This window comes from Ranitomeya imitator, chromosome 5 (genome assembly GCF_032444005.1).
Source record: "Ranitomeya imitator isolate aRanImi1 chromosome 5, aRanImi1.pri, whole genome shotgun sequence".
Taxonomy (NCBI): domain Eukaryota; kingdom Metazoa; phylum Chordata; class Amphibia; order Anura; family Dendrobatidae; genus Ranitomeya; species Ranitomeya imitator.
This window is the reverse complement of record NC_091286.1, coordinates 36,308,460-36,321,800: the sequence shown is the minus strand read 5'-3', so window position 1 is coordinate 36,321,800 and position 13,341 is coordinate 36,308,460. Positions and strand designations below refer to the sequence as shown.

At 46.9% G+C, this 13,341-nt stretch overlaps 1 protein-coding gene across 2 annotated transcripts in view; it reads right to left on the bottom strand.

The window, feature by feature from the left end:
* Positions 1 to 13,341, bottom strand: part of KCNH1 (potassium voltage-gated channel subfamily H member 1) — a 331,289-nt gene that overhangs the window by 237,167 nt on the left and 80,781 nt on the right. The window lies entirely within an intron of this gene.

Sequence of the window (13,341 nt, the reverse complement as noted above, 5' to 3'; positions counted from 1 at the left end):
CCACCATTAATTAGTTGTTTGCCGCTAAGACTAGTGAAACACCACAACTACACTATATTGTTTTCACTTATGTCCCAATGACCTTTCAGATGTGAGTTTCTTAATCTTGACATCTTTAATTGGATCAAACCCAACATCGCCATTTAGAAAAACCGAACCCTTCAATAACATCAATAACATAAAATATAGGGGAAAAAAAGCACAACAACAACCCAAACAACGTCACGCAGGACACTTTCTGCTCGCTTGGTGCAAAAATAACCACATTTTGCATTAGTATGCCATTTAGGCATACGGTGGCCTACATAGTTAATCGCTTATTAGTGTACTAAACTGTGCTCCCATGCGGGCCTATTGAATGGATAATGAGAGAGGCTTTACAGCAGTTTTCATAGCGCTAAAAAGTCAGGGGTGAAAGCGTTTAGTACAAGAAAAGACATAATCAGCAAACATGTTCAGAAGCGACACCCACACACTGCAAGGTCTCCGGAGTGTCAGCCACCGCGGCTATCTGCAATGTGTTACCAGGGCTGCATTAAGGTATTAGATCAAATTGCAGAACGGCACCAAAACTGCACAAAACAAGACACGTTACAAAGTCACAATAAATACCATATAAAAGTAACAACGATAATATCAAAGTGCAATAATAATAATATCATTTTAAAAATGGCAATATCATACATATGTGCAATTACAATGCTGTGTGTATTGAAGTATTATAAATTGGCACATTTACATATGTATGAATATTCTGCTAGATATTACCTATTATGACATAATAGTAACTTCCTATCAAAAGTAAACTACAAAGTAGAAAACAACCACAGCGCTACATAACAGAAAGCAGCCACAGGGCCACATAGCGGAAAACAGCCATAGCGCCCCATAACAGGAAAACAGCCACAGGGCCACATAGCGGAAAACAGCCACAGCGCCCCATAACGGAAAACAGCCACGGCGCCCCATTCCGGAAAACAGCCACAGCGCCCCATAACAGGAAAACAGCCACAGCGCCCCATAACAGGAAAACCGCCACAGCGCCCCATAACGGAAAACAGCCATAGCGCCCCATAACGGAAAACAGGCATAGCGCCCCATAACAGAAAACAGCCACAGCGCCCCATAACAGAAAACAGCCACAGCATCCCATACCGGAAAACAGCCACAGCGCTCCATAACGGAAAACAGCCATAGCGCCCCACAACGGAAAACAGCCATAGCGCCCCATAACGGAAAATAGCCACAGCGCACCATAACGGAAAACAGCCACAGCGCCCCATAACAGAAAACAGCCATAGCGCCCCATAACGGAAAACAGCCATAGCGCCCCATAACGGAAAACAGCCACAGCGCCCCAAAATGGAAAACAGCCACAGCGCTCCATAACAGACAACAGCCACAGTGCCCAATCACGGAAAACAACCACAGCACCCCATAACGGCAAACATCCACAGGGCCCCATAATGGAAAACAGCCACAGCACCCCATCATAGAAAACAGCCACAGCGTCCCATAACAGAAAACAGCCACCGCGCCTCATCATGGAAAACAGCCAAAGCGCCCCATAACGGAAAACAGCCACAGCCCCCCATAACGGAAAACAGCCATAGCGCCCCATAACGGAAAACAGCCACAGCGCCCCATAACGGAAAAGAGCCACAGAGCTCCATAACGGAAAACAGCCATAGCGCTCCATAACGGAAAACAGCCATAGCGCTCCATAACGGAAAACAGCCATAGCGCTCCATAACCCAAAACAGCCACAGTGCCCTATAACGGAAAACAGCCATAGTGCTCCATAACAGAAAACAGCCACAGCGCCCCATAACGGAAAACAGCCACAGCGCCCCATAACAGAAAATAGCCACAGTGCCCCATAACGGAAAACAGCCATAGCGCTCCATAATGAAAAACAGCCACAGCGCCTTATCACGGAAAACAGCCACAGCGCCCCATAACGGAAAACAGCCACAGCGCCCCATAACGGAAAACAGCCACAGCACCCCATAAAGGAAAACAGCCACAGCGCCCCAAAACGGAAAACAGCCACAGCGCTCCATAACGGACAACAGCCACAGTGCCCAATCACGGAAAACAACCACAGCTCCCCATAACGGCAAACATCCACAGGGCCCCATAACGGAAAACAGCCACAGCGTCCCATAACGGAAAACAGCCACCGTGCCTCATCATGGAAAACAGCCAAAGCGCCCCATAACAGAAAACAGCCACAGCCCCCCATAACAGAAAACAGCCACAGCGCCCCATAACGGAAAACAGCCACAGCGCCCCATAATGGAAAACAGCCACAGTGCCCCATAACAGAAAACAGCCATAGCGCCCCATAACGGAAAACAGCCACAGCGCCCCATAACGGAAAAGAGCCATAGAGCTCCATAACAGAAAACAGCCACAGCGCCCCATAACGGAAAACAGCCATAGCGCCCCATAACGGAAAACAGCCATAGCGCTCCATAACGGAAAACAGCCATAGCGCTCCATAACGCAAAACAGCCACAGTGCCCTATAACGGAAAACAGCCATAGCGCTCCATAACAGAAAACAGCCACGGCGCCCCATAACGGAAAACAGCCACAGCGCCCCATAACAGAAAACAGCCACAGCGTCCCATACCGGAAAACAGCCACAGCGCCCCATAATGGAAAACAGCCATAGCGCCCCATAACGGAAAACAGCCACGGCGCCCCATAATGGAAAACAGCCACAGTGCCCCATAACGGAAAACAGCCATAGCGCCCCATAACAAAAAACAGCCACAGCACCCCATAACGGAAAAGAGCCATAGAGCTCCATAACAGAAAACAGCCACAGCGCCCCATAACGGAAAACAGCCATAGCGCCCCATAACGGAAAACAGCCATAGCGCCCCATAACGGAAAACAGCCACAGCCCCCCATATGAGAAAACAGCCACAGTGCCAAGGGCCAGACTGGCCATCGGGCAGTTCTGGCGAATGCCAGAAGGGCCGGTGCCAGTAGTGGGCCGCTGTGTGGGAAGGAGAGATGCGGGCTGTGCTGTATGCTACTATGTGGGCTGTGCTATATACTACTGTGTGGGCTGTGCTGTATACTACTATGTGGGCTGTGCTATATACTACTGTGTGGGCAGTTCTATATACTACTATGTGTGCTGTGCTATATAGTACTATGTGGGCTGTGCTGTATACTACTATGTGGGTTGTGCTATATACTACTATGTGGGCTGTGCTGTATACTACTACGTGGGCTGTGCTGTATGCTGCTATGTGGGCTGTGCTGCATACTGCTATGTGGGCTGTGCTGTATACTGCTACGTGGGCTGTGCTATATACTGCTACGTGGGCTGTGCTGTATACTGCTACGTGGGCTGTGCTGTATACTACTGTGTGGGCTGTGCTGTATACTACTGTGTGGGCTGTGCTGTATACTACTGTGTGGGCTGTGCTGCATACTACTGTTTAGGCTGTGCTGCATACTACTGTGTAGGCTGTGCTGCATACTACTGTGTAGGCTGTGCTATCTGCTATGCGGGTTCTGCTATATGCTATGCTGGTTGTGCTATATACTATACAGGTTGTGCTATATACTATGTGGGTTGTGCTATATACTATGTGGGCTTTGCTATATACTATGCAGGTTGTGCTATATACTATGCGGGCTTTGCTATATACTATGGGGGGTATATTACATTCTATGGGGGAGGCTGTGTTATATACTATGTGGCTGTGTTATATACTATTGTGGGGGTATATTATATTCTATGGGGGAGGCTGTGTTATATACTATTGTGGGGGTATATTATATTCTATGGGGGAGGCTGTGTTATATACTATGGGGGGTATATTATATTCTATGGGGGAGGCTGTGTTATATACTATGGGGGACTGCATTATATTCTATGGGGGCTGTTATGACCTGGTGGTAAGGACAATAATGGACCTGGTGGTTAAGAGCACACGGAATGACCTGATAGTTACTAATACTATAGGACGAGCTCTGAGACGTGGGAACTCTGCTGACCGCAATCCCTAATCCTATCACACACACTAGAAATAGCCGTGGATTGCTCCTAACGCTCCCTATGCAACTCGACACAGCCTAAGAAACTAGCTAGCCCTAGAGATAGAAAAATAAAGCCTACCTTGCCTCAGAGAAATTCCCCAAAGGAAAAGGCAGCCCCCCACATATAATGACTGTGAGTAAAGATGAAAATTACAAACACAGAGATGAAATAGATTTAGCAAAGTGAGGCCCGACATACTGAACACGCAGAGGGCGCAAAGAGACCCTCCGCACCGACTCACGGTGCGGAGGCGCTCCCTCTGCGTCCCAGAGCTTCCAGCAAGCAAGACAAAAATCAAAATAGCAAGCTGGACAGAAAAATAGCAAACCAGAGAAAAACAAGCAGGAACTTAGCTTCTGCTTGGAAGACAGGTCACAAGAAAGATCCAGGAGAGAACTAGACCAATACTGGAACATTGACAGATGGCATGGAGCAATGATCTAAGTGGAGTTAAATAGAGCAGCCAGCTAACGAATTAACCTCGTCACCTGTGGAAGGAAACTCAGAAGCCGCAGCTCCACTCACAACCACCAGAGGAAGCCCATGGACAGAACCAGCCGAAGTACCATTCATAACCACAGGAGGGAGCTTGACAACAGAATTCACAACAGTACCCCCCCCTTGAGGAGGGGTCCCCGAACCCTCACCGGAGCCCCCAGGCCAACCAGGACGAGCCAAATGAAAGGCACGAACCAGATCGGCAGCATGAACATCGGAGGCAAAGACCCAGGAATTATCTTCCTGACCATAACCCTTCCACTTGACCAGGTACTGGATTTTCCGTCTCGAAATACGAGAATCCAAAATCTTCTCCACCACATACTCCAACTCCCCCTCCCCCTCAACCAACACCGGGGCAGGAGGATCAACGGATGGAACCACAGGCGCCACGTATCTCCGCAACAATGACCTATGGAATACATTATGGATGGCAAAAGAAGCTGGAAGGGTCAAACGAAACGACACAGGATTGAGAACCTCAGAAATCTTATACGGACCAATGAAACGAGGCTTAAACTTAGGAGAGGAAACCTTCATAGGAACATAACGAGACGACAACCAAACCAAATCCCCAACACGAAGTCGGGGACCCACACAGCGCCGGCGGTTAGCGAAACGTTGAGCCTTCTTCTGGGACAATGTCAAATTGTCCACCACATGAGTCCAAATCTGCTGCAACCTATCCACCACAGTATCTACACCAGGACAGTCCGAAGACTCAACCTGCCCTGAAGAGAAGGAAAAAGACACATCAATGCCCATCCTAGCACAAAAGGCTCGCCAAAACCTCGAAACAAATTTGGAACCTCTGTCCGAAACGATGTTCTCCGGAATGCCATGTAAACGAACCACATGCTGGAAAAACAATGGCACCAAATCAGAGGAGGAAGGCAATTTAGACAAGGGTACCAAATGGACCATCTTAGAGAAGCGATCACAAACCACCCAAATGACCGACATCTTTTGAGAGACAGGGAGATCCGAAATAAAATCCATAGAGATATGCGTCTAGGGCTTCTTCGGGACCGGCAAGGGCAAAAGCAACCCACTGGCACGAGAACAGCAGGGCTTAGCCCGAGCACAAGTCCCACAGGACTGTACAAAAGAACGCACATCCCGCGACAAAGACGGCCAACAAAAGGATCTAGCCCCCAAATCTCTGGTACCAAAGATTCCAGGATGACCAGCCAACACCGAACAATGAACCTCAGAGATAACTCTACTAGTCCATTTATCAGGGACAAACAGTTTCTCCGCTGGGCAACGGTCAGGTCTATCAGCCTGAAATTTTTGCAGCACCCGCCGCAAATCAGGGGAGATGGCAGACAAAATTACCCCCTCTTTGAGAATACCCGCCGGCTCAGGAACACCCGGAGAGTCGGGCACAAAACTCCTTGACAGAGCATCAGCCTTCACATTCTTAGAGCCTGGAAGGTACGAAACCACAAAATCAAAACGGGAGAAAAATAGCGACCAACGAGCCTGTCTAGGATTCAACCGTTTGGCAGACTCGAGATAAGTCAAATTCTTGTGATCCATCAAGACCACCACGCGATGCTTGGCTCCTTCAAGCCAATGACGCCACTCCTCGAATGCCCACTTCATGGCCAACAACTCTCGATTGCCAACATCATAATTGCGCTCAGCAGGCGAAAACTTTCTAGAAAAGAAGGCACATGGTTTCATCACCGAGCCATCAGAACTTCTTTGCGACAAAACAGCCCCTGCTCCAATCTCAGAAGCATCAACCTCGACCTGAAACGGAAGCAAAACATCTGGCTGGCACAACACAGGGGCAGAAGAAAAACGACGCTTCAACTCCTGAAAAGCTTCCACAGCCGCAGAAGACCAATTGACCACATCAGCACCCTTCTTGGTCAAATCAGTCAACGGTTTAGCAACACTAGAAAAATTACTGATGAAGCGACGATAAAAATTAGCAAAGCCCAGGAACTTTTGAAGACTCTTCACAGATGTCGGCTGAGTCCAATCATAAATGGCCTGAACTTTAACAGGGTCCATCTCGATAGTAGAAGGGGAAAAAATGAAACCCAAAAATGAAACCTTCTGAACTCCAAAGAGACACTTTGACCCCTTCACAAACAAAGAATTCGCACGAAGGACCTGGAACTCCATTCTGACCTGCTTCACGTGAGACTCCCAATCATCCGAGAAGACCAAAATATCATCCAAGTATACAGACTCCCTGTCTAGGAGTTTTGTGCCCGACTCTCCGGGTTTGCCTGAGCCGGCGGGTATTCTCAAAGAGGGGGTAATTTTGTCTGCCATCTCCCCTGATTTGCGGCGGGTGCTGCAAAAATTTCAGACTAATAGACCTGACCGTTGCCCAGCGGAGAAACTGTTTGTCCCTGATAAATGGACGAGTAGAGTTATCTCTGAGGTTCATTGTTCGGTGTTGGCTGGGCATCCTGGAATCTTTGGTACCAGAGATTTGGTGGCTAGATCCTTTTGGTGGCCGTCTCTGTCGCGGGATGTGCGTTTGTTTGTGCAGTCCTGTGGGATTTGTGCTCGGGCTAAGCCCTGCTGTTCTCGTGCCAGTGGGTTGCTTTTGCCCTTGCCGGTCCCGAAGAGGCCCTGGACACATAACTCTATGGATTTTATTTCGGATCTCCCTGTCTCTCAAAAGATGTCGGTCATTTGGGTGGTTTGTGATCGCTTCTCTAAGATGGTCCATTTGGTACCCTTGTCTAAATTGCCTTCCTCCTCTGATTTGGTGCCATTGTTTTTCCAGCATGTGGTTCGTTTACATGGTATTCCGGAGAACATCGTTTCGGACAGAGGTTCCCAGTTTGTTTTGAGGTTTTGGCGAGCCTTTTGTGCTAGGATGGGCATTGATTTGTCTTTTTCCTCGGCTTTCCATCCTCAGACAAATGGCCAAACTGAACGAACCAATCATACCTTGGAAACATATCTGAGATGTTTTGTTTCTGCTGATCAGGATGATTGGGTGTCCTTTTTGCCTTTGGCTGAGTTCGCCCTTAATAATCGGGCCAGCTCGGCTACTTTGGTTTCGCCGTTTTTCTGCAATTCTGGTTTCCATCCTCGTTTCTCTTCAGGGCAGGTTGAGTCTTCCGACTGTCCTGGTGTGGATACTGTGGTGGATAGGTTGCAGCAGATTTGGACTCATGTAGTGGACAATTTGACATTGTCCCAGGAGAAGGCTCAACGTTTCGCTAACCGCAGGCACTGTGTGGGTCCCCGACTTCGTCTTGGGGATTTGGTTTGGTTGTCGTCTCGTTATATTCCTATGAAAGTTTCCTCTCCTAAGTTTAAGCCTCGTTTCATTGGTCCGTATAGGATTTCTGAGGTTCTTAATCCTGTGTCTTTTCGTTTGGCCCTTCCGGCTTCCTTTTCCATCCATAATGTATTCCATAGGTCATTGTTGCGGAGATACGTGGCACCTGTGGTTCCATCCGTTGATCCTCCTGCCCCGGTTTTGGTTGAGGGGGAGTTGGAGTATATAGTGGAGAAGATTTTGGATTCTCGTATTTCGAGACGGAAACTCCAGTACCTGGTTAAGTGGAAGGGTTATGGTCAGGAAGATAATTCCTGGGTCTTTACCTCTGATGTTCATGCTGCCGATCTGGTTCGTGCCTTTCATCTGGCTCATCCTGGTCGGCCTGGGGGCTCCGGTGAGGGTTCGGTGACCCCTCCTCAAGGGGGAAGGGGGGTACTGTTGTGAATTCTGTGGTCAAGCTCCCTCCTGTGGTCATGAGTGGTACTTCGGCTGGTTCTGTCCATGAGCTTTCTCTGGTGGATGTTAGTGGGGCTGCGGCTTCTGAGTTTCCTTCCTCAGGTGACGAGGTTAAGTCGTTAGGTGCTGCTCTATTTAACTCCACCTAGTTCTTTGTTCCTGGCCTCCAGTCAATGTTCCAGTATTGGTCTTGCTCTCTCCTGGATCGTTCTTGTGGCCTGTCTGCCCTGCATAAGCTAAGTTCTGCTTGTGTTACTTTTGTTTGCTATTTTTTCTGTCCAGCTTGCTATTTTGATTTTTGTCTTGCTTGCTGGAAGCTCTGGGACGCAGAGGGAGCACCTCCGTGCCGTTAGTCGGTACGGAGGGTCTTTTTGCGCTCTCTGCGTGGTTGTTTGTAGGTTTTTGTGCTGACCGCAAAGCTATCTTTCCTATCCTCGGTCTATTCAGTAAGTCGGGCCTCACTTTGCTAAAACCTATTTCATCTCTGTGTTTGTATTTTCATCTTTACTCACAGTCATTATATGTGGGGGGCTGCCTTTTCCTTTGGGGAATTTCTCTGAGGCAAGGTAGGCTTATTTTTCTATCTTCAGGGCTAGCTAGTTTCTCAGGCTGTGCCCGAGGCGCCTAGGTCTGGTCAGGAGCGCTCCACGGCTACCTCTAGTGTGGTGTGATAGGATTAGGGATTGGGGTCAGCAGAGTTCCCACGTCTCAGAGCTCGTCCTATGTTATTAGTAACTATCAGGTCACTTTGTGTGCTCTTAACCACCAGGTCCATTGTGTTTCTGAATCACCAGTTCATAACAGGGATGATTGCATCATACTCTTTGATGGGGCTGCATTATATTCTGTGGGGAGGTGGGCTGTATTATATTCTATTTGGGGCTACATTATATTCTATGGGGGCTGTATTATATTTATATTGTTTGAGGGGTGATTGCATCATACTCTATGAGGGGGCTGCATTAAACTATGAGGGGGGCTGCATTATATTCTATGGGATGGCTGCATTATACTCTGGGGTGGCTAAATTATACTCTGGGGTGGCTAAATTATACTATATGTGGGCTGCATTATACTGTATTGAGGACTATGGGGAATACATTATACTATATGAAGAACTATGGGGTGCATTATACTATGGGAAGTGAATTGTACTACATGGATGACTGCCGGTGCATTATACTATATGGAGCACTATGAGTAGTGTATTATACTATATGGAGGACAGAGCAGTGTATTTTAATACTTGGAGGACTATAGGGAGTGTATTATACTATATGGAGGACTGTGGTGCACATTACAATATATGGAGGACTATGGGGTGTATTTTACAAAACAAGTAAAATGCTGCATATTCAGATTGTTTTTGCTGGAACAAAAATCCTTGTTCTCAGCAGCACATCGCCGGTGTAAACTGTAGATGTGCTGCTGATAACATGATACTGTATGGTGATCTGTTAGTGATCTATTAGTGATCGTTCTGTCCCATCATTATTCCTCAGCTGGTGGAAAGAGGCCAGGAAAAAAGCGTTGAACAACTTCAGTATTGTCGATCAAACTCCTTTAGCGGCCTGAGATCAGCGCATGTAAATACAACCCAAATGCTTTTGTGTGATGTGCAATATGTTAGCATTTGGGGCCCCATTTTACACTTTGCCTAGGGCCCCACTTTGCCTAAAACCGGCCCTGCCTACAAGGGTACAAAGATATTATACAGTCACCATGTGACAGTTGGGCCAGTGTAACTTCGAATGCCAGGGCTGAATTTTAGTCCCAGTCCGGCCCTGACAGTGCCCATTAACGGAAAACAACCACAGCACCCCATAAACCACAGCGCCCCATAACTGAAAACAACCACAGCGCCCCATAATAGAAAACAACCACAGCGCACATAATGGAAAATAACCACAGCGCCCCATAACGGAAAACAACCACAGCGCCCCATAATAGAAAACAACTACAGCGCCCCATAATAGAAAACAACCGCAGCGCCCCATAATAGAAAACAACCACAGCGCCCATAACGGAAAACAACCACAGCGGATAACAGAAAATAGTCACAGAGCCCCATAACAGAAAATAGTCACAGCACCCCATAACAGAAACAAACACTGTACCCCATAACGGAAACAGAATTGCCAAGCAATTACTGAACTAAGTAGGAACCGCACTTTGGTAGAGACGAGCCATCGTTATCACTACGACGTCTTATTTTTCCATTAGTTTTCCTGGTTAATTATTGTGCATCTGGAATTAATGAAGGAGACTAAAAGCTCACACAAAATATGGATCCGGTCACAAAAGCCAATGATGGATTCCCCCACTTATGGCCCCTGCTGTAAATTAAAGTGCTTGTCACGAGCAACCTTCACATGTACCAGTTTCAGGACAATTGATTCTGATAAATAACCAGCTCCAGACATAAGACAAAGCAATAAATGAGAATACAAGGCATCGCCCATTATTTATCATCTCTGAATACAAAATGATGCCCGTTCCTTTATTGGTGCCCTGATATACCCTAACATTAAGTCTCTCTGTACAAGTTAAGTCCTATTATGTTTGGCAGTGCATTATATGTTTATCAATATAACAGGAATATCTGATCTGGAATATCTTTAGCACAAAGTTCCTGTGTTTAGATATTGCTCTTACATACGTATTATGGTGCCCCCTGGTGGCTCCTTCATTCCCTCTAAATATGTCCATCTAATGTGTCCAGCATTGGTGGTCGCACATGCTCAGTAGCGCAGTCCCATCACCTGCTTCCTCTTGTACATGGGGCCCCATGAATCAGTAAGTTATCTCCTAACCCCTTAAAATGGTTATTCTGGTTCCAATTAAAGGTTAATAGCGAGAGTGTATGTCATAGATGCCTGATAGTTGTATGTTCCACGGTCCACCGCCGGTACCTGCAATTTTTGTAATGCTCATAGAAATTTATAGAAAAACTGTAAACACCTTGCCTCTCCAATTCTCCATCAGATATCTATGCTGTAAATGTCTAAGATCAGAAAAAGATTTTAAAGAGATTGGTTCAGAAAAACAACTTATCATCTATCCACAGGAGGTTTGACCACTGGGACCTTCACCAATCGGGAGAATAGTGCTCTTGAGTCCATTGTGTATGGGACTGACGGAGATAGTCGAGAACAATCCCATAGAGATGATGGCATGCCCAACCAGCAACACATTCTCCTGAGCCCAGTTCTTGGGAATAGTGGGGGTAACAATGGTCAGACCCCCAGTGATTGACAACTTATCATCTATCCACAAGAGGTATGACCACTGGGACCGTCTCCGAACCATCTAACAGGGCTCAGGAGTCCATAGTGTATGGGACTGATGGAGATAGCTGAAAACCATCATGTAGAGATGATGGTATGCCCGACCACCACTCCATTCTCCTGAGCCCTGTTCTTGGGAATAGTGGGAGTACCAATGGTCAGACCCCCAGTGATTGACAACTTATCATCTATCGACAAGAGGTTTGACCACCCTCTCCAATCCATCAAACAGGGCTCAGGAGTCCATAGTGTATGAGACTGACAGAGATAGCTGAGAACAATCCTATAGAGACAATAGCATGCCCGTCCATTGCTCCATTCTCATGATCTCTGTTCTTGGGATTAGAAGGGGTCACAAAGGTCAGACCTTTAGTGATTAACAACTGATCATGTATCATTCATTGTCAACGGGATTACAAGAAAATGCCAAGTACATCGCTCCACCATTTACGGTAGCTCCATAGACAATGAATGGAGCTGAGGCTGAGCATGCGCACCTCCATTCAGGACAGGGCTGCAGAACCCTGTTCTCAGGAGTCCAGATCCCAAATCCCGTCATCACTGGTGATCCCAGCAGTCGGACGTCTAGAAATCAGCATATCCCATATGCTATGCAGCAGGGAGCACCCGGATAGGGCGTAAATGTTATCTTTGTCATGCACCCTAGTCGTCGATGTTCCTCCATTGTGGCACCATCATCTGTCGCCTCGTGTTTTACCTCCTGATATAATTTCTGTAAACGTCAGGCTATTCTGCAGCAATGGCGCCTGATCATCTGAATAATCCGCGTCGCTGACATCCTCCTCTCTTTATTATAATAGCATTATTCTAAAAGCTCAAAACCAGTCACCAAAAGTGAAGCATGGAAGAAAGTGAAATCAAAGAAGAGCGTTAACTATGGCTGATTACAGATAAAATACATCAAAGGCCCCGTATGGCTAGAACTGGATGAAATATAAAAGGGGGATAATTACTTCTATTTTCTGTGCGTTTCATCTTTTCTTCTTTCTCTCGGTGATTGATTAGTGATCGCCAACACTAAAGAACGCGCGCATTTTATTTAGACAATACATGAAACCTCAGATGAGAAAGGTCGATACCAGCGGGCATCGTGATTGCACAAAAGCGTCTCTCCAACTTATTAGTACCAATATTTGCCCGCAGTGTCCACCAAAGGCGTGCCGGGCGCACCAATACCATTCTGCGTCCTTTAATGTAATTAAAATTTAAACACAAACCGATGAAGTTGACTCAAAAACCTAGTTAAAAGGAGTTTTCGGGGCTTTAGTAATAATGACCAATCCCTTGGATAGGTAATTTATCAGATCGGTAGGGATCCCTCAGCACCCCAACCGGGATTCCTGAAAGACATGTTGGTTCCTATTTTTTGAAGCCCAATCTGATGCAATGCGCCAGAAGTTTCAGACCTCTACATGGTCAATTGTGGTTCCGCAAACGGTTTCCTATACAAGTGAAGGGGAGAGAACTTGCAGTACCATTCACAGTCACCACATGATATATGGAGCAAAAGCCACTTTTGGCGCATGGGAGGATAGGTCTTCAGTATCAGATCAGTTTGGGAACTTTATGTTTCGACACCCCAACTGATCAATTGATTGATGGTGATACTGTGCGCTATGAATGACACAGCGCCGTATATTTGGTAGTGGCCGTGAGTGGTACTGCAAACTCTTTTCTATACAAATGAAGGGGAGCGCTCGCGGTACCATTCATGGATCTACACAACGTACCAAGCAATGTTGAGGATAGGTC